This window comes from Plectrocnemia conspersa, unplaced genomic scaffold (assembly GCF_051122295.1).
Source record: "Plectrocnemia conspersa isolate PC_06_02 unplaced genomic scaffold, ASM5112229v1 ptg000011l, whole genome shotgun sequence".
NCBI lineage: Eukaryota > Metazoa > Arthropoda > Insecta > Trichoptera > Polycentropodidae > Plectrocnemia > Plectrocnemia conspersa.
In genome coordinates this window covers 3282107-3308299 of record NW_028277175.1, presented here as the reverse complement: position 1 = coordinate 3308299, position 26193 = coordinate 3282107, and the positions used below count along the sequence as shown (strand labels likewise).

Below are 26193 nucleotides of genomic sequence, written 5' to 3'. Positions count from 1 at the left end.
TTCTGCATGATTTATGACCGAAGAGTCCAACAGTTGTCCCCATTACGCCAGTATGTTTATTCATTGTATACATACATAGGTGTTTTGGGGTGAAAATTCGGTTACGTATTGTTTTACGATATTGCCAGAGAGCTCCTCTTTTGGCATGAAGCCAGAAAGGAAATCATCTGGGACGATATTACAGATACTAGTTGCTTACGTCGTAAACGTGATAAGTAACCGAGAGTATAATATAATATTAGATGAAAAGGGAAAATTGGAATATTTCGGAACGTGCCGATTCGATCCATGGTTACCTGAGTAATAAGCAGGCGACGATGAAAGGGAAATTTTGGCATACGAAGTACGTGGGGTTCTGGGAGCTTAATATTTTCATTATTATTATTAAGTTCAACGTGTATCTTTGTAAAAAAACTAACCATAAAACTAGCATTTTAAGCTTTTGTGTTACAGTTATATCTATATTTAAAACTATGTGGTTAAATCTACATAAACAACACTGATTTATATTTTTATTATTTTTCAAACTAATATATACATTTAAAATGATCCGTTTTTTAAGTATTGGTTAAATTAATTTTAGTCATATTTACAGCTATTTTTATTAATTGACAACACCTAGCAAATATTCAAATTTATGATAGGGGGTATGTTGACGCCAGATTCACATATCATATCAGTTAACAAACACTTGCGCCCAGTCGGTCACCGCCAGTCTATCGGAAAGGTTGATGAGCTCAAATTAACATGCTCAAATTTGGATCTGAGATCAAAAAAAAACATAAATACGCATGTTTATACTTCACATTTAATAATAGCACAATATGACAACGTTGGTGATTTATAATTGGAGCTAAATTTATCAAACCAGAAACTCGCTTTATCTAGGATGAAAACAGTAAAATTTGCACTTTCCAAAAACTAATATTTTATTAATAAAAATATGTATTTATGAAAAAATTAACTTAGCTCTGGGGAATAACAGATGCGGATGTTATTGGGCCAATTGCATCGATTGATTATTTATCCAACGAAATGTATTGCCGCACTAAATAAGTGATACTGCAATGTGGAACCTTTGAAGGTCGTTAATGCAAGAGATAGATAACAATAACAGTTTTTACGCAGGTTAGACGCATTGTATATCGCGCGTATTTCATGCATTAAATAGAAGTATTTTTGCTGCTTATGCGTGGTTATTGTGACTAATAAGAGAAACACTAAAAATTATATGAAAGAGATATTTTTGGCTTAAAAATAATAGTAAATATAGAAGCACGATAGAAGAGTTATTTAAGTCACTAATTGCTGACTTTAAAATCTATGTTATAATAATGTTTTTTTTAATTGCTATTGTTTTTATTAAATAAGAATTTGTTATTGTTACACAATTATAATTTCAATCCATCAACACAGATTAGTTATATATGTTCTTAATCTCATTAAAAATTGAGCTAGGTCGTACATACTTGGTATTAAAAATTCTAATAATGAGCTACTTTAGCTCATATAATATATCCTTTTTGTATCGATATAAATACAGTTCTATCGAACCAGTAGAAAATTATTGACACCCTAAGATTAATAGAATATTGTAATTTGCAATATGTTATAAACTAAAGTTTTCTGAATGGTTTATTGTTTTGTGTTTTCCAGCGACAATCCAATTTCATGGTTTTCCTAGGATTTTCGCCTTATATTGTCACAGACGCATCGTTGCGACTCCTACCGTGACATTTTGAACAGCACTAAATTTTCTCAGTAATAAATCTCACACACCTGAACATTTATTGAACTCGAAATGTACATAAATAAACGGCAACACAATATTCCCCCCAAACAAACATAAAACAAAAATCGCGCACATTGAATGGTAAAAAGTATAATCTATCGCCGTGAACAGTGTAATTTTTCACGCGTCTTTTTTCCATCCCCTTCCGTGTCTATTGAAAATAAATATTATTCTCAACTCACCCCCTGGTACTGACACCACCCCCTTTGAGCAACGTCACGCTCAGAAAGTTCTTCATTAGATTTCACACGAGATTTTCTCGTTTTTCCGGCACAATCACAGCTGAAGTCCTGTGTAGGAAAATTCATGCAACAAATTTCAAATTAGTTATGCCATGCAAACGTTGCAACTGGCAACTTTTTACAAATCACTTTTTAATGGAAAAAATAACCCTAATACAGTTTAAAAAATGTAAATTCACATTTTTTAGTTGTTTGATTTTGTAGCAAAAAAATGTGCTACCATGATGCGATATATAAATGATTCACTATAACATATATATTATTTTAAGAAAAAAGATTAGACTATTAATTGTATAGATATGTAAGATTTTTGTGCAATAAAATATACATAAATGTATGTACATAATAAAATGAAATTAACTTTTTTTTTCCGAGAAATTATATCTGGTGTAAATAAAATTAGTGCTAATTTAGTGCAACTATTTTTTATTGCTCAAGGATAAGGTTTACATGTTTATAATTTCTATAACTCAGGCATTTTAGGGTTAACATTATATAGAGGATATTTTCGCGTAGCGTGAATACATTTTGAGCGATGAATAATTACACGAAGAATATATATACTCCGTACTTAAAATATGTTCATCGCTATAAATTATTCATGGATTTCGAAACAGAATAAATATTAACATCCCTTGCGGATGGACCAGCGTATACAAGTCGAATGTAAAAAAAATATTTCACCAACATATAATTCATCTGCTCACATAAATGAAGTTGTTTTGTGTGAGCGAATTAAAAACTGGCATTTGCGAGTAACTGGGTAAAATAAATGGATTGATTGATACTACTTCAATGCAGTTAAAAACTTTTTTATATTTATTATTTTTTTATGTGATAATGAAGCTGAAAAGACATTCTTAAGAGATTTTTTTTTATTTACAGAAACTATTTTTAATGCTGCGTTATATGCAGCAAACTTTCTGTGGGGCAAAAAATATTTTTTAGGAGATTAACTTTAGTTTCTTGTTATTGTTTAAACTTTAAGATAAAATACAGCTAAGTTTCATTTTGCAAACACAGAGCTATTTATTTTTTAAACAAAAATATTTTTTTGATCACATTGTTTGTATATTGATTAAGATCTGATTCAGAAATATTAGCTACGCTCGACAGTGCGATATAAGTATACGCGGACCAAACATTATTTTTTTTAAATTACTTTACAAACTTATGACAGAAACACTAGACATTCGTATAATAATTAATAACAAAAAATACTTAAGATGTAACACGCAATGATGTGTAACACAATTACGAATAGTAAGACCAGCGGACCTCTTCAAACGATTCAATGATAGCCTTATAATGACGACAAACATTACACAAGTAGCATGCAAGCATTGTTGGAGCAACGTGCTTTGAATAATATATATTCTATTGCTATTGCATGTCAAAAAGAAAATTATACACCAGACAAAAATGGCCCTGATTATTATATTTAAATATAAGTATTACTTATCCTTTTCATATACATACATCTCTAGTACCAAATTACAATTTTATTATTATATTATATTATAATTAAGTACGCCAGACAATTATCTTTACAAGTAATATAAGGATTTCAATTTTTTGTAAAAATAAACCCATGCAAAGATTACGCATAATCCGCTGTACAAAATATTTAATTAAATTTCCCCACTCCACGTTCTATTTATAAACTTCTGCGGGCATATTTGATCCTCGTCGGGATTACGAATCTCCAACCATCGTAATTAACATCATTATTATTACGATTGTGAGCTCTCTGAGAATCATTAAAAAAATTAAAACACCCGCATACACATTAATATGTTCAACCTACAGGTAGAAACTACACGAGAGAGTAATAACACTCTTCCGGTAAAATTTTATTCACTCGGTACCGGCAACTCCTTTGTTCCGGTAACAAGAATCGGTTATCTCAACACGTGCTTTGTATTCGCAGACATCGCTATCGGGTTACCTGTCTGTGGTGGTTTTGTATATTTTTTTGTGGCAAGGTGTACTATGCGAGGAGGAATAGGTTTTTGAAAGGAAAAAAATCGCACGTGATGGGATCTCAACGGTATCCTGTTTCGGCGGATTCAATATCTCAAATCACGTTTATATGATGTGCTTTTCTTAAATAGAAAATATATAAATATAGGATGAACTATCTAAAAAATATTTTTAATTAAATAATATGAGTTAACACATATATTTAATTTATTTTAAATTAACAAGAATATTGTTAAATTAGGATTTTGTCTACTTAATTGCGATTAAAACTGAGCGTCCATAAAAACCTAATAGATTTTTCTACTCATATTTTTTTTACTAATGAGTCACCCCTTATCTTACATTGTCTTAATGTATTCAAAAAAATATGAGAATATAAAAAATATACTGTTCTTAAAATAAAATCATTGACATCATTTTTTTTTATTCTTTTGTTGCAACTCGTGATGCAACAAAGAAAACACAATCAACAACTTCTACCTAAGTCGTAAGACATCAGACTATTTTTTAGCTATGGGCATATATCAATCCCGCACGAGACGAATTCAGGTGTATCAAACATTTGTTCAAATGTTTTATAGAATATTGTTGAAAAAAATAAAATCTAGCATTGTAAGAATCCGTTATTCGTCCGAGATTAAGTGTGGTTAGGATATGATAAGTATTTTTAATTGAACCAATTGAAGGTAAAATATGATATATGAATTCAAATAACAAATAAAATTATTCACGTTTTATAAACACATACTGTGTACATAAAAAATAAACTACATAAAATTTCTCAATTTGGAATTATCTGTGATGCAATATTTACTTCATTATCAGTATTTGCAATCGTGCGTCAACTTCCTCCATCTTTTCAACATCTCAATGTAAAAAATTGAATTTTTTATACCATTGACACAACGTAGATGCGCAAAAAGATACAAAAAGTTATTATGTTTACGATGAAGCGTGATAAATTTTTCTTAGAAAGAGAAGCAGGGAGAAAATTAGAAAAGAAGCAATCTTCCATTGAAGCGACTGCGCAAAATATGTTTGATATAAAATAATATCTGATTAATAATATTAAATAATAAAACTTTAGAGTAAATATTTTTAAATTTAATATAATCACTATAATAAAACGCTTACATAATTTAAGACTTAAACAAAATCAATTAATACCCACCAGATTTTATTTAGTTACTTCTTATTATGAGTTAAGTAACAGTATAAGTTAACAAATTTACTTGAAGCGGTATCTTTTTAATTCATTTGACAGCAAAAAGTAGCTTAATTAACAAACATACATAAAAAAATAAATAAAAACCATATTTAAAAATAGAATCACGCAAATTAAATTCTAGTCTAATTGACAAAATTAGGTCTGATTTAAAATCGAACTATTTATTATTAAAAAAAAAAAAAAATTATTATGTATTTATTTTTTGTTTTAAAATTTTTGTACTATTGGTTTTTTATTTATTTTTTAATTAGCAACTTTCACTATTTACTATCAATACATACATACTTTATGAATGATACAAAATTTAAAAAAAATCACATATGTTTTAGTTTTAAAACTGAGTGGTATGTCATTGGCATTGAAATACTTCTCAAAACTATCTGGTAGTAAGAAATACGAAATAAAGTAAAGTATATAAATATGTGTGTCTGAGTTCTTATTAAACGTTTTTTTTTTTTGGCAGTTTTGATGACTGGTGAACGGTTTTATTTTGACAAATTGAATGATTGATCTTAGCATCCCTAATTTTTCTGCATTCTAGTGCGTACGACAATAAATATAAAAAAATTATGACCTTAAACATGACAATGTGATGAGTGCAGTTACATTTTTTTGTTATGGAAAACGGGTAAGACTTTTTTTCATGTTTTTATCTTAACGTCCAATGTTTAGGTTTTTTAATTTCTGTGGCGATTTATAATTCTGGGTATTTTTATATGGCGATTTTCATAATCGGTTAATTCATAAAAAACCTTGATTCAAAATTCGCTTTTTTTCACGGAATTGTGTAGAAAAGAATGACACATCAATAAAAATATACAATATATGTATTGACAACGAAAAGTCTAAGAAGAGGAATACATACAAAATATTATAAAAAAATATTTTTTTTAAATATAAAACAAATACTTTTAATATGTTTATCATAACATAATTTAAGGCAGTATTTTAATCTAAAATTTTATGGATAAATTAATATTATGCAGTGTTCTAAGTACCATAATTTTTTACAAATATATTTTATGCACGCCTTGATAGATACCTTAGTAAAATACAGGTGTTATAATGATGTATATATTGATTAAAATTCAGAAGAATTATAAAATAAAAATATACATCATGGTAAATTTTACGAATTTATTTTATACACAAAGCACATGATAAATATTTTTTGGGCAGTTGTCCGAAACTAATTTGTTTCGCATTGTTTCGCAGTGCAATATCACAAAAATTCACTCGAAATTTAATTAAAGCGGTAATTGCACATAGTGCTACTCGAAGCCGAAGTGAAAAAAATTCTAGCCGGAAAATTTACGGTACAATTCAGTTCAGATATGAACCAAATTCACGCTCCACTCACTAATTTGATAGAAACTTTTTCACGTACATACATATTATACACATATTTACTTATCATAAATTTCACAGCAAAAATTGAACTTTCAATGTGAAATATTAAATATACGTTGATGAATTTATACATAGTATGTACATTTTTATATAAAAAAATACAAAAAAAATATATCAAATTTTAAATTTTAAGTTTATCATTAAGAAATAAAAATTTAGAATCGTGATCATTATTGCGCTGAATAAACAATAGATGATATATAAAGTTGTAAGCAATTGACACTGCACTTCTCTCAAAAAAATATTTTTATATAAAGGCGTTACTTACTAATAAAAAATATATAAAATAAACGTTTGGAAACTTTTGGAATGGCCAGCGAAAATTAAAAATGTATTATTTATAACGAGCGAGCTTTATACGCTCCGTTTCATTTATTACCTGTAGTTTCAACGAACCGTTTACTTTTCCACTCAGTCCACACAACATTTGTTAGTCGGTGCAGACACAAAGGACAATAATTATTACAGCTGCAGTCAAATACCTAGGGAACAATTCAAATGCCATGGTACCCCCCAGCGGAGATTAGGCATTCCGAACTTGTCTGCGAGAATAATCTTTAGTCAAGTTGGATGCAGATTGAGGAATGAGGATCATTAAAATGCACGACACTAGCGCAAATGACGCAATAAAGATGCACGAGAGATAGAGATAATGCTGTGGAACCTACGGTCCATGAACTGAGATAATTCATGTAAATGGATAAAATTAATTTGATTCGCATATCAAATTGCATATTCAGTGTTAGTTATTTACGATTACTAATAACCAGTAGTTGAAAGGTTCAAATATAAGAACGGCTTCTACATTTTTTTATTGAGAATAACTATATTTTGTATAATATTATTAGCATGTAAATTGGTATTATGGGGCCTGTATGGCTTGGTTACTTTGGTTGAAGGTTAGCGACACCATAAATTGTAAACGGTGCCGAACCGATCGAAATGTCATAACTGCAGAGATCGTGACACCAATTGGTATGACTTATTTATATTTGTATAGGTAATTTATTCTAGTGTTTCACAACCATGGTGATGCAGTTTGATGCGTTCAATATTAAAAAATAATTATAAGCTCAAAATATTACAATTTTCAGAACCTAACATAATTTTTACTTTTAATTAAGATACGTGCTACCCAATTTTGATGAAAGGTGAAATTTAAAAGTTAAAATATTTGAATTCGTTCAAATTTCCGATCGTCACGTGCGTCGGCGCAACATACAAGTTTATTTTTTATATCAAAAATACTTATAAAATAAGTAAATAATAACGAATAACTGCGGTACCTAATAGTCTCATGATCGACAAAAGGTGGCAAAAATAATTTAAAAAAAAAAATTCTCATTTTTCATATAATCAATTATACATTATAATACATTTTTTTTGTAAAACATAATGTGTAAAAATTAAATATTTATTTATGCAATTTTAAATAATATCTATTTATTTTGTATTCAATTTGTATATTTGCATTTTTCTATTTTCATCTAAAATTATCTGCTATAATTTAAAATTAAATTTATAAATATGCACTATATAAATTAATTTTAAATAAATGATAAATGAATTTATATTATATTGTACATACGGCAAAGTTTTTTTACATTTTGGCTTTTAATTAGAAAGCTAAAAAAAATATTTCAAAATTATTTACCGAAATCCTAATTATTATAATTACTGCTTTTGATCTTAAAGATACGACAGAAATTTATAAACCTTATAGATCATTTCGGATTTAAAACCAAATCTCTCATGCATTAGTCAATGACTTATACAACTTATATAGTGCCTTCATAGCTTTTCCCGATACATTAACTAATAAAAACTTAGGAAAATCTATTAGTGATGATTTATAGAATTCATATTTTTAATATTAACTAATACTAATGTCCCAAGCTGAAAGAAAAAAACTTTGGGGTTCGTCTGTGATTTTAACCCAGTCATTGTTTTACACAATTGAACTATCGTCCTAATATTTAATTAGATTTACACAAGACAAATTAAAAAAAGGCTTATAGAATATTTGTGACCTCAAAGAATTTAAAAGTAACCCTTAATATTCTGCTTATTATTAAAGCAATTTTTAAAACAAAATAACTTTAGCATTTTTCAAGTTTTACTTACTTAAGAAATCACTTAATAATTAAATATGTACTATTTAACAAATTGCTTTAAAAACGAAAGTCAATATATTTTACATAATTGACATTTGAAAAATGAATCATAAAATATATTCTACATATATAGTAAAGCGTCACGATATTAATAAAGACGAAACGTATCAATTTATATATGATTTTTATCAACGCGTAAAATTTTCTAAATTAAGGTTTAATTTTTTTTTAATAAAATTTTTCGACAAAGGATCTCTAAATACAAGTGTTTATTTTTTAGTCTGTAAGTAAACGCGACGGTAAAATGGTAAAAACATATTAACTTTTTATTATATAATTGAAAACAATATGTACTTACAGTCTATTTTTGACAACAGGAAATCTGGCTTAAAAATCGTGGAAAACCGCACACTGAAAAAAAATTTAAATACTCCGTAAATATGACATAAAGTATAGGATTTGATATAATTAGAATAAAATACAATCCCTGAAGCTTAGTTTTTGTAAGATAAATGAATAAAATTATTAATAAGACAAAGTAAATTATTCAAAAATATGTAATAAAATAGGAATATAAAGATTTTTTAAGTTTGATTAAAATTGTTTGCTATTTTATTTATTATGCAACGTGTAGTGATTTTTGTATAAATCTAGCAGTAAAAATATGATTATTTATATTTGTTAAAATTTAATATATATATATTATGTACATCGGCAATTACGTTTTTGAAGAAATACGTTTATTATAAATAAAATAATATAAGAGGTGACATATATTTATGATGCTTGAAAATAAAATTCTCTGAATATAATAATGAAGTCTGTTAATTAACTATTCTATTTTATAAAACAATACTATGTAAAAATTTACACCAACGATACAACAAAGATTTTTTAATTTTTTAGGTAATTAAAAAATATTTTTCTAAAATAAAATCAGCAAAAAACCTAATTATAATTAATATAAAAAGCTGTTACTTTTACCAAAATACAAAAATTGAAAAAATGAAATATTCTGTAATTATAAGAATATGTACTATATGTAGATTTAATCTTATTTTATAGTATCATTGAAAGGAGGGAAATGATACAATTAACTAAAATTTAAAGTAAGTATTAGTATAGATCCTAGAAGAACCTATTTGTAATAAACTATAAAATGAGTTTAAGGTAAGGTTCTTACCAAGATCTTTCGCGTGTCACTCATTGACTTATACCACTGATTTATCGTGTTTTCATTGCTCTTCCTAATTCATGAAATAAAATATCTATCAAATCAAAAATAATTTTAATATAAAATTATTATCTTTCAGATACGATAAAAAGAGTTTAAGATATGATTGATAATATTAATTTAAAGGTAAAAATTCATGGTAATACACATAGGAACAGAATGGGAATATTTTAAATGCATTTATGCATTAATCATGTTAGTAGCGTAATATTAATGGAATACATGTTTTGTCAACATACTAATATTTGATAAGAATTTCTAAAATACGATTTAAAAAAACCCATTATAACAGTTTAAAAATACGAAAATAAGTCTAAATCGAAATCTGTGCCTGGAGCAAAGTGTGAGATATTAGCTGAACGAAAATGTTTTCCACAGCTCTCGGTGAGATTTCCATCTCGAAATTTGAATAAATGCGAATGGAACAAGAGCTGCAGATTTCATCTCCCTCTAATGTAGATTTAATCATTTTGAACGGAGAGAAGTGGCTCTCAAATGCTTAGCCAATACGTCAATACGGGTTCATTTATTCTACAAAGTATGATGGATGGTTCTGTATTGTACACACAGATCTTGTAAAAATATTACACCCAAATAACAAATAAAATTTGATATTTTTCTCACAGAATTTCATGAGGCCAGCGTTTAATTAATTCACATTTTATTTAAAATATAATGAATAGTGATTGATCAAAAGTTATATAAATTTAAAATTTTGGAGCTAATATGAGATTTTAACCCATGACCTTTTATTGACTAAGCAATGACTTACATCAGTGTTATATCGTGCCAGTCTTGATATCATAATGGATTTATATTGTTTTCTTACATCACTAAAAGCGGTAAATTTGGTTTAAAAACTTTTTTATTGTATTCCGCTCGCGTGTTCTTGTGTGATGTAAGACATATTTTTTCGGTTAAACGCACAATAACCATTAGAAACACTGATGGAAGATAATTTATACTCGAATAACAACTGCCTAGGGAAATATTGCAGATTTTCGATATGCTAGGCAATTTCCTTTCGGAGCGTCTCATGCCAGAATTTTATAATATATTTGAAGCATAGTGAGAAATTTCAAGGAGAAAAATAATAGTTTGTATATATTGTGCATGTACGGATACACATATAAACATACGTATGTTTATTTATAAAGGACGCTTCAGCGTCTTCTTTATGAAATAAGTTTTTTGCGAGATGAGAAAAGATGCGTAAAAAATGTTTTCGTAAGTAAAATATGATACAATATGTATGGTGTTATCCTTCGGCTTAAATCGTATTTTTTGAAGGCTTAATATGGTATTTTAAACATACAAGATAAGAATATGTGTGTCTATATTATTTATATACAATATAATAGTTCATCTATTTATAATAAGATAATATTTATTCAACCTACATGAATATAAAATAAATTGTTACTTAATATGCATAAATAGATAAATAATATGCATACATATAAATCGCATTTCATAAAATATATAACAAAAAATGTAAAATTAAATATAAAATAATAAAATAATAGCCACTAAAATAGTTGTGGTAACTAAGTTGTTAAGAATGATTAAGGACAAAGAAAGTAAAGCCTAATTAATCAAGATAAACTCGTTCGCAATTCGTAAACTAAATTTGCAAGGTCTTCACACATATTCATTAATGTTCTCTTACGAATACTTAACTATAAATTACTAACTTTACGGCTTGATTTATATATATTTTTTTTTTTTTTTAATTTTTGTTTATTACATAATTAAATAATACATTTTTATAAACATATATATTTACATTTCATTGGTTGCTGGTTAATTACCATTATCACAATTTACGATTGATTAGCTAAATTAAGAGGAATTACAAAAATAAGAATAATAAAAGAACATAAAATACGTTAAGTTTAGGTCAAAGTACATAAACACCTTTAACAAAAAAAAAAAAAAAAAAAAAAAAAAAAAAAAAATTTAAATTATAAATATATATTTTTAATATAAAACTCGTGGACCTGGAGCTGTTAAATTAATAGATAAAATTTATGCGTCAGAGCAAGATGTGCTTTGGCATTTTGTGTTTATATTTAAATTTGAGTTTGTTTTTGTCGTAATCACCGATTCTTGAGATTAACGGGTTAGTATGATTTCGCGGTATTTTTTTATAATAATTATTAGTATGGTGGTGAACATGTTCTTTAATAGTTGGAATTAAATATTTATTATGAAGTTTTTTGAGGTTAGTATAAAAAGGTGTATTATAAATTATTTTTATAGCTTTATTTTGAACAACTTGTAGCTTAGAAAAGTTAGTATTACACGTATTACTCCACACTGGGCAGGCGTAAGTCATTGCCGGTCTGATTAATTGCTTATATAATAGAATTTTATTTTTAGTATTTAGCGCACTTTTTCGATTAAAAATTGGTTTTAACGCCGCAATGGCTGCGAGCCCTTTAGATTTAAGTTCGGTTATATGTTTATTAAATTTAAGCTTGGAGTCCAGGTGAATTCCGAGGTACTTAACGCTCGCCTTCCATTCTATACACTTTCCCTGCTCGCTTATAATAGTCGGGGGCAAAGGTTGTCTTCGAGTTGTAAAAATTATAGCCTCCGTTTTGTCCTGATTTAATTTTATTTTCCACTTTTTGAAATAATTACTTAAGAGAGTTAAGGATTTTTGCAATTTTATTGAAATAGGTTTAAGACCGTAAGAGCTACTCATTATCGCCGTATCATCGGCATACATTGAAAGACAAGTATTTTTTAAAATAGGTATATCATTTGTGTACAAAATGAAAAGGAACGGTCCAAGTAAACTCCCCTGAGGAACACCAGCTGGGATATTACGCGGTATCGATTGTTCATTATTTACTGAAACAACATAACTTCGACGATCAAGGTAGGAGCGTAACAAGTGTAGCAGATAGTTAGGGGTTTTATATTTGTGGAGTTTGTAAATCAACCCATCATGCCACACAGTATCAAACGCTTTTTCCACATCTAACAATAAGAGTCCCGTTGATTTTTTCATGTTAAAATTAGCAGAGATGTGCTCTGTTAACCTATTAAGCTGATGAGTCGTAGAGTGGTTTTCGCGGAAGCCAAATTGTTCATTGATAATTTTATTCCCCAAAGATCCCTTTAAACGTGATAAAATTATTTTTTCAAATAGTTTACTGAATGACGGTAATAAGCTTATTGGACGATAATTAATTGCGATAGTGTTATCCTTTCCTGGCTTTCTAATTGGGTGGATCTTTGCGGTTTTCCAAATAGCGGGAAAGTACCCGAAAGATAAGCAGGCATTAAAAATATTTGTTAGATAATTGATGCTAATTCTTGGAAGTTGTTTTATCGTAACGTTATCTAATTTATCTATACCGGGACTTTTTCTATTCTTTAAATTTTTTATGATGTTATTAACTTCTGATAAACCAACTTTGTTCACTAAACTAATATCTACGCTAGATGAATTAATATTTCGTATCGCACGGGCGACTTTGTTGTCTATTTTTGAATCTAAGTAATTTACAGTAAGCGAATAAGATGTGGAGAAAGCGCTGGCTAAATTTTCTGCCTTATCCTTGTTCGTGCATGCGATGGTGTTTCCATTTTTTAATGGGGGTATTTCCGAATGTTTATATTTAAGTGATTTAGTTATTTTCCATAAGGAATTATCTGCCGGGCTTAGATTTTTTAGTTTACGCGTCCACGATTCGTTTTTTATTTGCTGAATTTTATCGCGAATATAACTAGTTACGCGGTTTATTACAGATTTAAGTCGCGGAGATTTATTATTTTGCCACTGTTTTCTTAGTTTATTTTTGATTTTTATTATTTCGATAAGTTGTGGAGTAAGTTGATTTTTATTATTATGATTTTTACGCGTCGGAATTGATGATATTTTGGCTTCTTCGATAACGGATGTTAAATAACTGATATCATCGTCAATTTGTTTAATGTTATGCGGAGTATAATTCTGTCGCTCATCTTGCAAACGAGACTCGACTATATCTTTAAACTTTTTCCAGTCAGCTTTTAAATAGTCAAAAAGCGTTTCAGAGACTACCTCCGCTGAACCCTCCAGCGAGAATAACACTGGAAGATGGTCAGAAGACAATGCCTGAACGCAATACATTTCTGACGTATTTAAGTTACCCTTGACCAAAGCAATATCCAGAATTGACGGCGTCATGTGATTGGAAGGGTAATGCGACGGTGAATTTGGAAAGTTAACAATCGTGTCAGAGTCGCTCAAGTAGTTAAAAAGTGACGCTCCAGATCGATTTGCCCCAGAACAGCCCCAATGCATATGACGGGCATTGAAGTCCCCAGTCAAAATGACCGAGTCTCCTAGAGAAAATATCGAATCTAGATCATTCCGGAGCAGTTCGTCACTAGGCGAATTATACCCCGCAGCAATTATTATTATTTTATTTTTATGATTAATTTGAATCGCGACGGTTTCTAGATTATTAGTGTTAGTGTTTATACGTGCGTGTTTTATCGATTTTTTAACAAATATCGCGACCCCTCCGCCTGGCCTTGAGGGTCGGTCCCTCCGAATGCAGGCAAAGTTAGGTAAATATACGTTAACATGTGGTTTTAGATAAGTTTCGGTGACTACGACAATATCAAGTTTGTACTCACTGATTAACAGCTCCAGCTCTCCGGTTTTGTTACGGATCCCACGGGAATTCCACGTCATGAGTTGAATGTCTTCTTTAGAAGAGGTCATCGAGATACTCGACCATCATCAAAGCAATTTCAATTTTGCTAGCGCACTTTCCGGCCTTAGTTCGGATTTCCTGGAGGATAGTCAGCATCCTGCGAAGCTCATCAGTAGACATGGCTTCAGATGAGGGCTTCTCAGACTGTCGGGCTTGGGGGCGTTGTTGCGTCTTAATTGGGATGGCTTCTGGGACGATAGTCGGTTTTTTCACTGCTGGTTTCGTTGGCCGAAGGGCAGGAAACTGACTCTGTTCCAGAGCGAACGTTGGCTTGGGTGCGGTCAGTACGGCGGTATGTGGCTTTTGCTGCCTCTTCTTCATCTGCAGGAGATATTCTGTCCTGCGAGGACAGTCCTTGTAGTTGGCCGGGTGACTTCCGCTGCATCCAGTGCAGGTTGCTGGCGTCTCTCGGTCTTTTTTAGTGCATTCGGAAGTGGCGTGGTTTCCTGTGCATTTCACGCATCTGGGGTCTCGTTGGCAGTTCCTCGCAGCGTGGCCATACTGCTGGCATCTGAAACACTGAGTCGCGTGCGACTTATTACGCTTGTATTTTTCAAGCGTGGCCTTAGTGAAGCAAACGTACCGGATGCTTCTTATGGACGTCACTGTCGTCTCAGCGGAAAACTGCGTCAGGTAGAGCCGCGAGGAGGTCTCTGCCTTGGTGTTCATCGCCGTTACTTTGACGACGCTTAATCCTTGCCGCTCCAGATCAGCAGCGATTTCTTCAACGGGAACCTCAGGAAGCCCCCTCAAGACAGATTTAACTGTCTTGTCTTCGTCGGCGGTGAAGGTGTGAAAGGCACGGTGGCCCTTCAAACCATCCATCAGGGTCGCTCGTAGTTCGAGCGTCGCACACTGGATGGAAACATTACCTCTTCCGGTGTAGCGGAGGGTAAAATTACCTGATTTGGTCATCGACTTGATGAGGTCGATGGTCTGGAGATGAGTGCCAACCACCTCCATGATGACAGGTGGCACTCTTGAGTGTTTACTCCCGGCAACTTCGGGGAGTTTGTCATACCTGTTATGACTTGAAGTCGGCAACAGGTTGGCGTCAGTAGAGGGTCGGGCAGTTTTCTTTGGCATCTGCCATTCTTGTTCTGCTGATGGCGATAGGTACGCTTTTAACGTACCCACCGCACGCTTGCGCGTAAGCGTCTTCTTCATCGCGCCGGCAATGTCTCTGGCGTCGTAGTTGTTGCAAATGGTCGCGGGTGGGGGGTCGGAGCTTTGAACGGCAGCGAGAGCAGGCGCGGATGCGTCCGTTCACCGCTGAGGTACAGAGCAGAGTGATTTATATATATTGACACCTAATTATAGGTATAGAAATACATACATATTTATTATTTGTGCAATACAAATATATTTATGTATTAACATAAATACCATCGTTACATAACATGTTAGTATAATGCAGCACAATTAGGCATTCTGGTTTTTCCAAAAATGATAGTTTTTATTTTTACCAGTAATGAAAAAATATATGTAATCTAGAGTATGTGATTTATAATTAAGAAACTGAGAAATGACTGTTGAAATAGATTTTTTTAATAAGATGATGATATATTATAATGGACGCAAAATGGATCGACCTTCTTCGATTGATTAAATACACTAATCGTACAAAAAAATTCCAAATAACAATTATTGCTACTTCAAAATTTTTATATTTCGAACAAGAAATCGATAATAAACCTTTTTAGATTATAAAAAAAATTAAAAGTTTGGAAAATTTTATGGCATAACTCTGTGGAAAGAATCTATATATTTTTGCAATCTGCTGAATTCAACACAATATTTTTATTTATTTGATTATTTTTGTGGTTCTTAAAAAAACCAAAGCAAAGATAATGCCGATTAGATTAGTTGAGAAAATTGCTAATCAAATACTTCAAACCTCTATTAAAACTTTCTAGAAAGCAAACATTTTTTTTATGCGGCATTAGAAAAACACCACACTGTTGTAAAACATTTAAAAATATTCACTTAAAGGTAATTTTTACAAAAAATTGCTTTACGAAAATTTTGGAAAAATCGATTTAACATAAGAAAATACTAGGGATGATGATTAAAAACAAAGAAAACATAATAGTTTAAAAATATTACAATAAGAATTTTTGTGGAGACCCCCATACATTTTTTCAATCTGCCGATTTCCACGCAGAGTGGATTTTTTTATCTGGTTATTAGTATATCACAGTTTTAAGATTATTGATGCAAAGATAAACCCGATTAGATTTGTTAAGAAATTCGTGAGTATTTTTTTGCTAATCAAATACTTACGACTTTTATTAAGAGCTTCCAATAAGGTATGCATAATTTCATACATCTGGCACAGACTCACCCTATCTCTAGATGCGGTAAAAAACAACAATTGTTGTTAATATTTTTTTATTATTCGCCTCAATTTAATTATTAATAAAAAATGGCTTCATAAAAATTTTCGAAAAATCGATTTAACATCAAGAAAGCACTAATAATGATTATTAAAAATAAAGGACATAATACTTCAAAAAAATATCTAGAAACAGTGTCTTTAGATGTTTTGTGAAAAAAATTTGTGGAAAGCCCCCAAACATTTTTTCAATCTGCTGATTCCCAAGCAGAGTGGATTGTTTTTATCTGGTTATTAATGTATCATAGTTTTAAAATTACCAAAGCCAAGATAAGGCTAATTTGATGAGTTTAGAAAATCGTAAACAATTTTTTGCTTATCAAATACTCACGACCTCTATTAAAAACTTCCAAGAAAGTATGCATATTTTCAAACATCTGGCACAGACTCATCCTTTTTTTGAGGCGGTTAAGAAAAAACAGCTTTTGTTAAACATTTAAAAATATTCTTTAATTCAATTATCAACAAAAAATTTCCGAGAAATCGATTTTACATTAAAGAAAAACCTAATACAAACGATTATAAAAAATTAAAAACATATAAAATGCTTCTACGAAAATTTTCTAGAAATTGATTTAACATAAAAAAAACACTAGTCCCGATAATCAAAAACAAAGAACATAATCCTTCAAAATTATTTCAAAACAATATTGTTAAATTTTTTTAGTGGAAAAAAATACTCTGTGGAAAGCCCCAATACATTTTTTTAATCTGCCGATTCTCACGCAAAGTGTATTATTCTAATCTGGCTATTAATATATCATAGTTTCAAGAATACTAAAGCAAAGATAAGGCTGATTAGAATAGTTAAAAGAGTCGTAAACAATTTTTTGCTTTTTTTATACTTCCAATAAAGCATGCAATTTGTCAAACATCTGGCTTAAAAAGGACCCACCCTTTTTTAAAAAGCGGTATAAAAATGCAACAGCAGTTTTAAAATATTTAAAATATTTGTAGAAGCCTCATAAAATTTCCCGAGAAATAAAAATCTCGATTCAGATAATCTAAAGTCTAAAATATTTTTGATAAAAACAGAAATTTTTAATTAAAAAATATATTATACCTAATAGTATAAAAGTGAAAATAGATTTTTTTTACTTATAAGATTATGTTTGTAATAATAAAACAAGTAAATTATAATTAAATTAAAAATATTTAATTTAAAAGCTAAACTTAAATTAAATTACTCAATGAAGTTTAATTCGAGGCCAAACATCTGACTTAACTTAACAGTTTAGTTAATAACAAAATCTGCGCTGGAAGCTAACATACAATTTTAATTAAGGATTGGCTTTCATACATTTCTATACATTGAAAGTTTCAGATTGCTTTCAAATGGAAAATATGTTCCAAGTTTATTAACATTTTTTTTTAATTCTATAGAACTTTGAATGTACATACATAAAATAATTCCTTGAATTTAATATTAACTTTAAACGTAAGTTACCTGACAACTAAATTCTACTCTACATTAAAGTAAGACAAATAAAATAAATAATACAATTCAATCAATAATATATTAGGGATCCAAGATAAGTAAATTTCTTATGTTAGAAAAAGCGTATAACTAGCAATATTTATTTATTAAATAAACAAAATGTACTTAAGATATTCTTAATAAGTTACAATTGAGGCAAAAAAGAGAGCCAAACAATTTAAATTAGCTAGAAATTAGCATATAATTTAATCATGTATTTATGAAAAAAAATGTGAATGTCAAATAACTAAAAATATGTCTATCATACGACTTTCCCAATTTCCGCAGCTTCTTGTAAAGTTCGGGGTTTAGTTTAGGTTGAGATAAATAGCAAATACATCGCATGTACTTTAACCGATTCCTTTTTCCACAGATCACTTAAATAAATATATAAACTTCTACTAAAGCACACAAAAAGTGAACAAAGCAAACATTCCCTATCTATAGACCTTGCCCTTCAGTCCCACTTGAAATTCATCACTCGTGCTGTCTGAGAAAGGGTTTCCGCTCGATTTTGGACTCTGTGTTACATTTTACTACCCAAGTACCGACACGAAGTGTGTTTACAAGCAGATATAAAAATAGAGACATTTTGTCCTGTGCTACAACTATACGTATATACATTAAGCATTACGTGTCGCCTTTGTGCGCTTCTCAAACTTTAGTTAACAAAAATTTGGAGCGGGGCCAGCTGACATCGTTTTGCGAAAATGTTTGTCTTTCAACAACAACAAAACCGAGCTTAATTTATAAAGTAATTTAAGCTCGATCGTTGAATCTGTGGTCTTAGTAACTCTATACAAAATAAATAAGTTAAAAAATCAATGAGCAAATGTTTCATTTAAAATAAAAAATAATATAATAAGCTGTCGCTTGATATTTATATTATATAATAGAAAAAAACGCTTTGTTTAAAAATATTGTACTGTAAGAACATAAACAACCAAATATGTATTTGATTACTGCCTAAAATGTATATATAACTTTGGACCTATCACAGAATATTGCTGACGGTTTCGCGCGATATTTCCGTTCTTTTTTCAATAAATCTTTTTCGCCTTCCGCTCAGTCGCTTTCTTTTTTATGTACTTGGTCTTTAGTACTGACTTAAATAAACGGCAAGAAGTTATACTCTTATTAAGTATAACTTTTTCGTGTATTGTTTTTTTTATATTTTTAAGCATTTTTTATTAATACCATATGTAATTTGTTATGTAACGATGGTCTCAATAAATTTTAAATTAAAAAGATATATATTATAATATACCAAAACGATAGTGTGGTACGTCAGGGACATACTAAGTATATGTTTAGATAATCAGAATTAGTGATTAATTTTTAATCCTATTTTTTATCAATTATAACAATATTTTTTATATTTTCATAAGCTCGCGGATGAATAATCAGAACAAAAGTAAGATAAATTGTGCATAGTTACATCTATTTATTGATAAAATATATGGCATTGATTTCAGTCTGGTGTCATACTACTTATTGAGTAGTTAATATTTGTATCGACGTTGTTGTAATGCATTAGGCTAACTCTCATAATTTAACAAAAAATAATTAATAAATATTTTTATTGATTTTTTATTACTCGACCTCAATAAGAAAGGTTATTTCTGTTACATAATATATTCATACAATATTTTTAATATTTCCTTAATAAATTTTACGATTTATATTTACGACAGCCAACGTTCGTATTAACCTTTTTTACGTTTACGTACGTAAATAATGTCATGTGAAAATTATAATACCAATGTTTATATGCCATTAACCGAAACCCAAAAGGTTAATACGCGCTCCTTTCGGTCCTTACAGCTTTTCCCTGGTTTAATTTGCGAACAACACCTTCAGGGCCGCTGCCGAACAACAAAACTAGTTACAGTTTCAGATTAGTTCTCGTACAGTCCCAAAACTCGTTTACACGTGGTAAAAAAATTCCCAAAACAAATCGGCGGAACAATATGCGAGCGCGACGCGGTTAAATTTAACCGCTGGTTAATCAACATTGAAGTTTACCCGGTTGGCTAATTGGCAATGTTGGGTCGTTAAATATTTAATTTTAAAGACGCCTGAGGTTAATTGGCATCGGTTTGAAGTAAAGTGCTGGTTTGGCGATTTTACATGAAGCGAACCACAGTTTGGGAATTAGCTCTGCGCACGTTAATAAGTAGTGTTACCTATGTCGGCTAACATTAAATATTTAAAGCACCGAATGGTTTTATAATAAATTTGTTTTTAATATAATATGGATAAATTAAATTTGACTAGCAATAATAAAGATTTAAAAAATATAACTATTGCATTAAAGTGTATTTTTCACTGCAATTTATAAATTTATATGTATAAATAAAAAGATAAATTTTCTATATAATAAAACATATGTATCTGTCTGTTTGTGTGCCACAAAAACTTCATCCAAACGGTGAGCAGTTGCAACTTGACATTTGCATATGTCATTCTAGCTGCCATTTCAAGATCAGCGTTCAACTTTAATGCTGAAAGTGAAAAGTTGAGCTGAACGTCGATGTACTAACGACTGCAGATTACGTGTTACTGCAATACGTGAAGCAAGAGAATAAATAAAATTAACTATAATAAATAAAGAGAGATTGAATCTATCCCGGGTGAAGCCAGATAATAAATTGATAGTACAACAAATTATTAAATGTTGACAAATTAACTCACTACTAAAAGTAATTCAAAATTTTCGATATCTAAATAATATATAGATAAATAAGAAAGAAATATATATTTTTATATGTACAAAGTAAAAAGTGTTTTGTTTTTTATGAAAGGTTTATTAATGAAAGAAAAATATTTTTATAAGAAAAAATAAGATAAAACACGGTTACTCTTGAAAGGTTTTAATGGAGTTTTATGGTCCTAATTAAAGCTCTCGTTAACTTTTCTTAGCTTTCAGCTTTAGTGATAAACATATTAAAACTTTCATAATTGTTATTAATACAATCTAGCTACGACTCATAAAGATCGATATTATCAGATAGTTTGAGTAGGATTTGCTTCATTTTCTGCAGACAGGACATCATCGTCTATTTTGGTGGTCTCCCACATCCAAGACACTTGATACTTTTTATCGTAATTTATTGTTTAAAATTTTTTAAGACATCTTTGAGATTTTTGAATATCTAATGAATCACCTACCACTTTACAAATGTTTTTAGTTGATATACTTGCCATTTTTTTGAGAAATAAAATGGCAAGTAAATCTAATAAAATTTTAATTATTGCTTTTTAATTATATTTTAAGGCTCGTTTGTGATTATATATATATTCGGTATTTAAATTAATAACAGATTTAAAGATTGTGGATATTTTACCATAACACTGTAATATATTCTGCTGAAATGCTAGTAAAAATAAATATAAATTATCAGGACTACCCGTTGAGTGTGAACTGAATTTGTCGCAATAAATCGTTTAATTATTATTTTGTCACGTGGACGTTATATTTACAAGCGCGCGTGACAATCGAAGATTAGGACGGATTAGGGCCAATTGCAAATAAATCTTTCAAATAGACCTAAACAAATGACAGTTGCTGTCAATACAAATACAAAGTAAGCGACACAAGTGCCGACCAGTTGATATAATGAAGCAAACACATAGGCTTAATTGTAAATGGTCGAGGGTTTTGTATTGGCATAGTTAGTGAATCAAACCATGTCGAAAGTTTTTTCTATAGCTAATAAATAAAGGCCCGTACTATTATGTATTGAAAAATTACCACATATATGTTTCATCAAACTTTTAAGTTTGTATTCGTTGATATTTTTACTAACCAGAGATTATTTTTAACGCATAAGGATTCTTTTTTTAATATTTTACTAATGGGGCGACAGCTAATCGGAATTGTTTATGATCATAGCAGCAAATTTATTTTTTAAAAGTATTGCCAATGATAAGGTATGTATATTTTTTGGGCAAATAATAAATACCTTTGAACCAAGCAATATATCACCATTTTCAACTTTCGCTAATCAAATTACCCCAATCAAAGAGCTCCTTTGGCATTCATACCGACGCTCTTCGACGACACAGCCATTGAGTAGCATTTCTCAATTACAATTTCAGCCCAGTCACGGCCCATGTAATTATTATACTGTTAAAAAAGAAAAAGAACTGAACCGAATCGATCAATCATTTCGGGCTTTTCGAGTGCCTGAAAATTTAATTATTGCACAGCCGGCCCTGGTACAGAATAACGCGTGCTCCTGAGCTGAATTTTCAATTAGGCACAGCCAAAGGCAAAAAAAATTCAATTATGAATTTCCCATACATAATTCCGTGTAAAGTGTGTATGCTAAAGGTGTTTCGTATATGTTCATCCCCAGCGGAGACATTAAAATTAATAAAATACCCTTTGAACGATGCAAACAACGAATAACACGAGAATCGACTTAACCTATTAATGGATATGAAAGATAGGGGTTGGGTAATCGAAACACACGACGCATAGTCTATGGAGAGCCGTTAATCTCACTTGGTCAATGGATTAACATTTTAGATTTGGATTTAAAATAAACATTCACAGAAAAGGATTTTATATTTTTTGTTCATTAATTTATAGTCGAGGGTTTTGCGGCCAAAGGGATATAATTTTGCAACCAAAATAAACGCCTAAAAAGATAGTAACTGTATGTTATATAAACATATATAAATTACCACATATATAGAGAAATATAGATATAGCTATCAGGCAGTGAAGTTTAAATGGCAGTTTTTTTATGTTAGAGAGTCTTCACTTACGTGTCGAGTTGTATTATTGTCGGCTGTGATTTTGTAAAGCAACTGGGTTATTGTATTGATAAACCGTTAAAACTCAAAGTGTCATAGTTGACACGGATCTGAGCAAGATAGAGATGTTAGCTGAAACTTGATGTACTAAACAAACTCACTAAAATCTTTAAACACTCAAAAACTAAAAACAAAGTAGATAGAGCAAAAAGAAAAATAAAAGTATGTTTGTTAGATAAAAATTCAATTGCTAAAATTAACTCACAGAAAATTTTAAATAGACAGCAACTGCATTTTAGTATATTTGCTACTACTCTATCGATAAGTGGTATGCAAGATTGCAGATATAATTTTTTGATTCGAAATCAGACATGCAATTTTAAGATTTTTTTCCAATGTCTTTATTTGATTTTTATCAATTTATAACTGCATAATAAAAAATACCTTGAACTATTCGAACATGCCCTGTTCATGATATCTTCTTTATACTTTCTTCGAGTATGAATCATACGAAAAGTAAAATTAAAAACATCTTTAAACATATTTTATGCATCGCTACTACCATTATTGAACTAAATATTCATCTATTGATACAATAAACTAACTCAGCGCTCACATAAACAATAATATGTCATTGATTTCCGTGTAAAATATAAATTTCAATCCACTCATGGGTTGTAAATATAGTCAAAAATAAGTATTTAATTCTACATGAGGCCCTTGATTGTTTATGAGTTGCAGCTAAATATATCTAAAAGATCATGACATAATTTTAAATTAAATATATAAATATTTTTAAAATATATATTTTTCATAATAATGCTGTTATTTAAATTACAAATAGTATTGTCACCATAAAAATTAATACGTTGCGTAATATTTTATTTAACTTCGAATATAAAATTATAAAATACATTGCATGGTTTTGTACATACATTGCCATTTTAGCCTTCAAGCATAATCATGTGTTGATTATCTCTGGATGTTGCATTAATAATAACATTAATGTATGTTGACTTTCATACTAACCTTAATAACTAAGTTAAATATAAAATATATTATTTACTTCTTTATGTATATTTTAACTATATATTTAATTAAAATCTAACGAATTCATATAGATATTTGTGTGTGTCATAGATGTATATTTTTTAAGTGATATTTGATTACCATCTACAAATTCAGAAGCTTCCTTAACAACAAGATAAAACCTATTATAATAAATTGTTTTTATATAATCGCATATGTTTTTGACAGCACTTTTTGCGATTTTTTGCAACATATAATTATTAAGAATATCTAAATTATCTTAATGTTAGTAAAAAAATAGTGAAAATTATCGCTAATTCTAGTGGCAACGTATAAATAATTACACAATATCCTATAATAAGCTTAAACTCATTGCATTGTAAATAGAATATCAGAAGTAATATAAAAACAAAACTCTATTGAAAAAAATATACATTTTAGTGATAAATATTGTTTTGAAACTGCAAATATTTTTGATTCTAATTAATGAATTTTAGCAATAAGTTAAAATTTCCTATGATTGGTTTAACAATATATTTAAAAACATTTAGCACGCAAAGAAGTCATTTAAAATGTATTGAAAAAGTAAGAAAATTAATTATTTAAAATTAAAATATTATTTTAGATATAAATTATAATATTGTGTAAAAAACACTTTTCCTATCAATATATTTTCTATGCATGTATTAACTTTAAGAAATCGTCTTACGCATCCACATTTTTTCTCCTTTATTAAACATGTTTAATTAAGGTATTTTTTATTTTAGGTCAAATGCTCTAATTATTAAAAAATATTATTAATTTTACGTACAATATTATTTAAATTTAGTGTTAAAAATCTTTGAATTTTAATTAATTTGTACATATACATTTAAATATCATAAACTGTTTTAATTGCACAAATTTATCATAAAAACCCCCTGTGAACTATTCACATATATATGTAAATCGGCAGAAAAATAAAAGTGAAAATCATTATTTAAACATTTATTAGGCGGCCGAAAAAATGTAGTGCCGATTCCAACTGCGCGCTTATTTTCAATGAAATATGACCATTTAGAACAAGTTGAAAATATATATTTTTAACTTGTTCTGAATTCTCCATTGCTCAATTGCCATGTAATCAGTTATAGGTAAATCCTGTAATCTACTAGTGAATTTAACATCAGTAATATTATGACCAGTAGCATAAGTATTACCAACTCAGCTATAATAAGATAGATTTAATACTATAATCAAATCTAATTAAAAATACTATAATTGTACAATAATTACTTAACTACGTGTTATTTTAGCTTTTATTTCCTCAAGTGCCTCATCGCTTTAAAAAAAAGAGAATGAAGGAAATATATATGTACATATAATAATAACTGCTTATTGTCAACGTAAACAAATTGTATTAAAAAATAAAGGTTAAAAAAATAGAAATAGCTAAAGATCTAGTGAATACTATAAATGATTGTTACCAATGAGTATTTTCGAAAAAATTATTCGGTATACCTGCCAAAAATCGATATTGATTTAAGATATACGTCTAATACGTCTAATAAATTGGATCATTTTTGATTTAGGAAGATTGACATTCTTTGATAAAAGTAAAATAAGTGTATACTGGTCAGGCAGGCTTATTAAATTCGTCGTCAATGTGGAGAATGATACAGAGAAAAATATCTTTAAGCATCTGAGAGCCAAATGATGTAGGAATGCTTATTATATTCCGGAAAGGAAGGTATCTATCTCATTGACAAGGCAATGACATATAATACTATACTGATCACCGGGCTAAATTAGTCAGTAATGTTTTTTT

The 26193-nt window shown here is 29.3% G+C and overlaps 1 protein-coding gene across 6 annotated transcripts in view; it reads right to left on the bottom strand.

Moving 5' to 3' along the window:
• The window catches only part of Syt7 (Synaptotagmin 7), a 589787-nt gene that overhangs the window by 474881 nt on the left and 88713 nt on the right, over positions 1 to 26193 (bottom strand). For 5 of the 6 annotated variants that reach the window (XM_088198058.1, XM_088198052.1, XM_088198055.1 and 2 more), the window contains exon 3: positions 9128 to 9180. The exons of the other annotated variant lie outside the window; for it this stretch is intronic. The gene's annotated coding sequence lies outside the window, so the exon portion shown is untranslated. The remainder of the gene's footprint in view (positions 1 to 9127; positions 9181 to 26193) is intronic. 6 annotated transcript variants of the gene reach the window in all.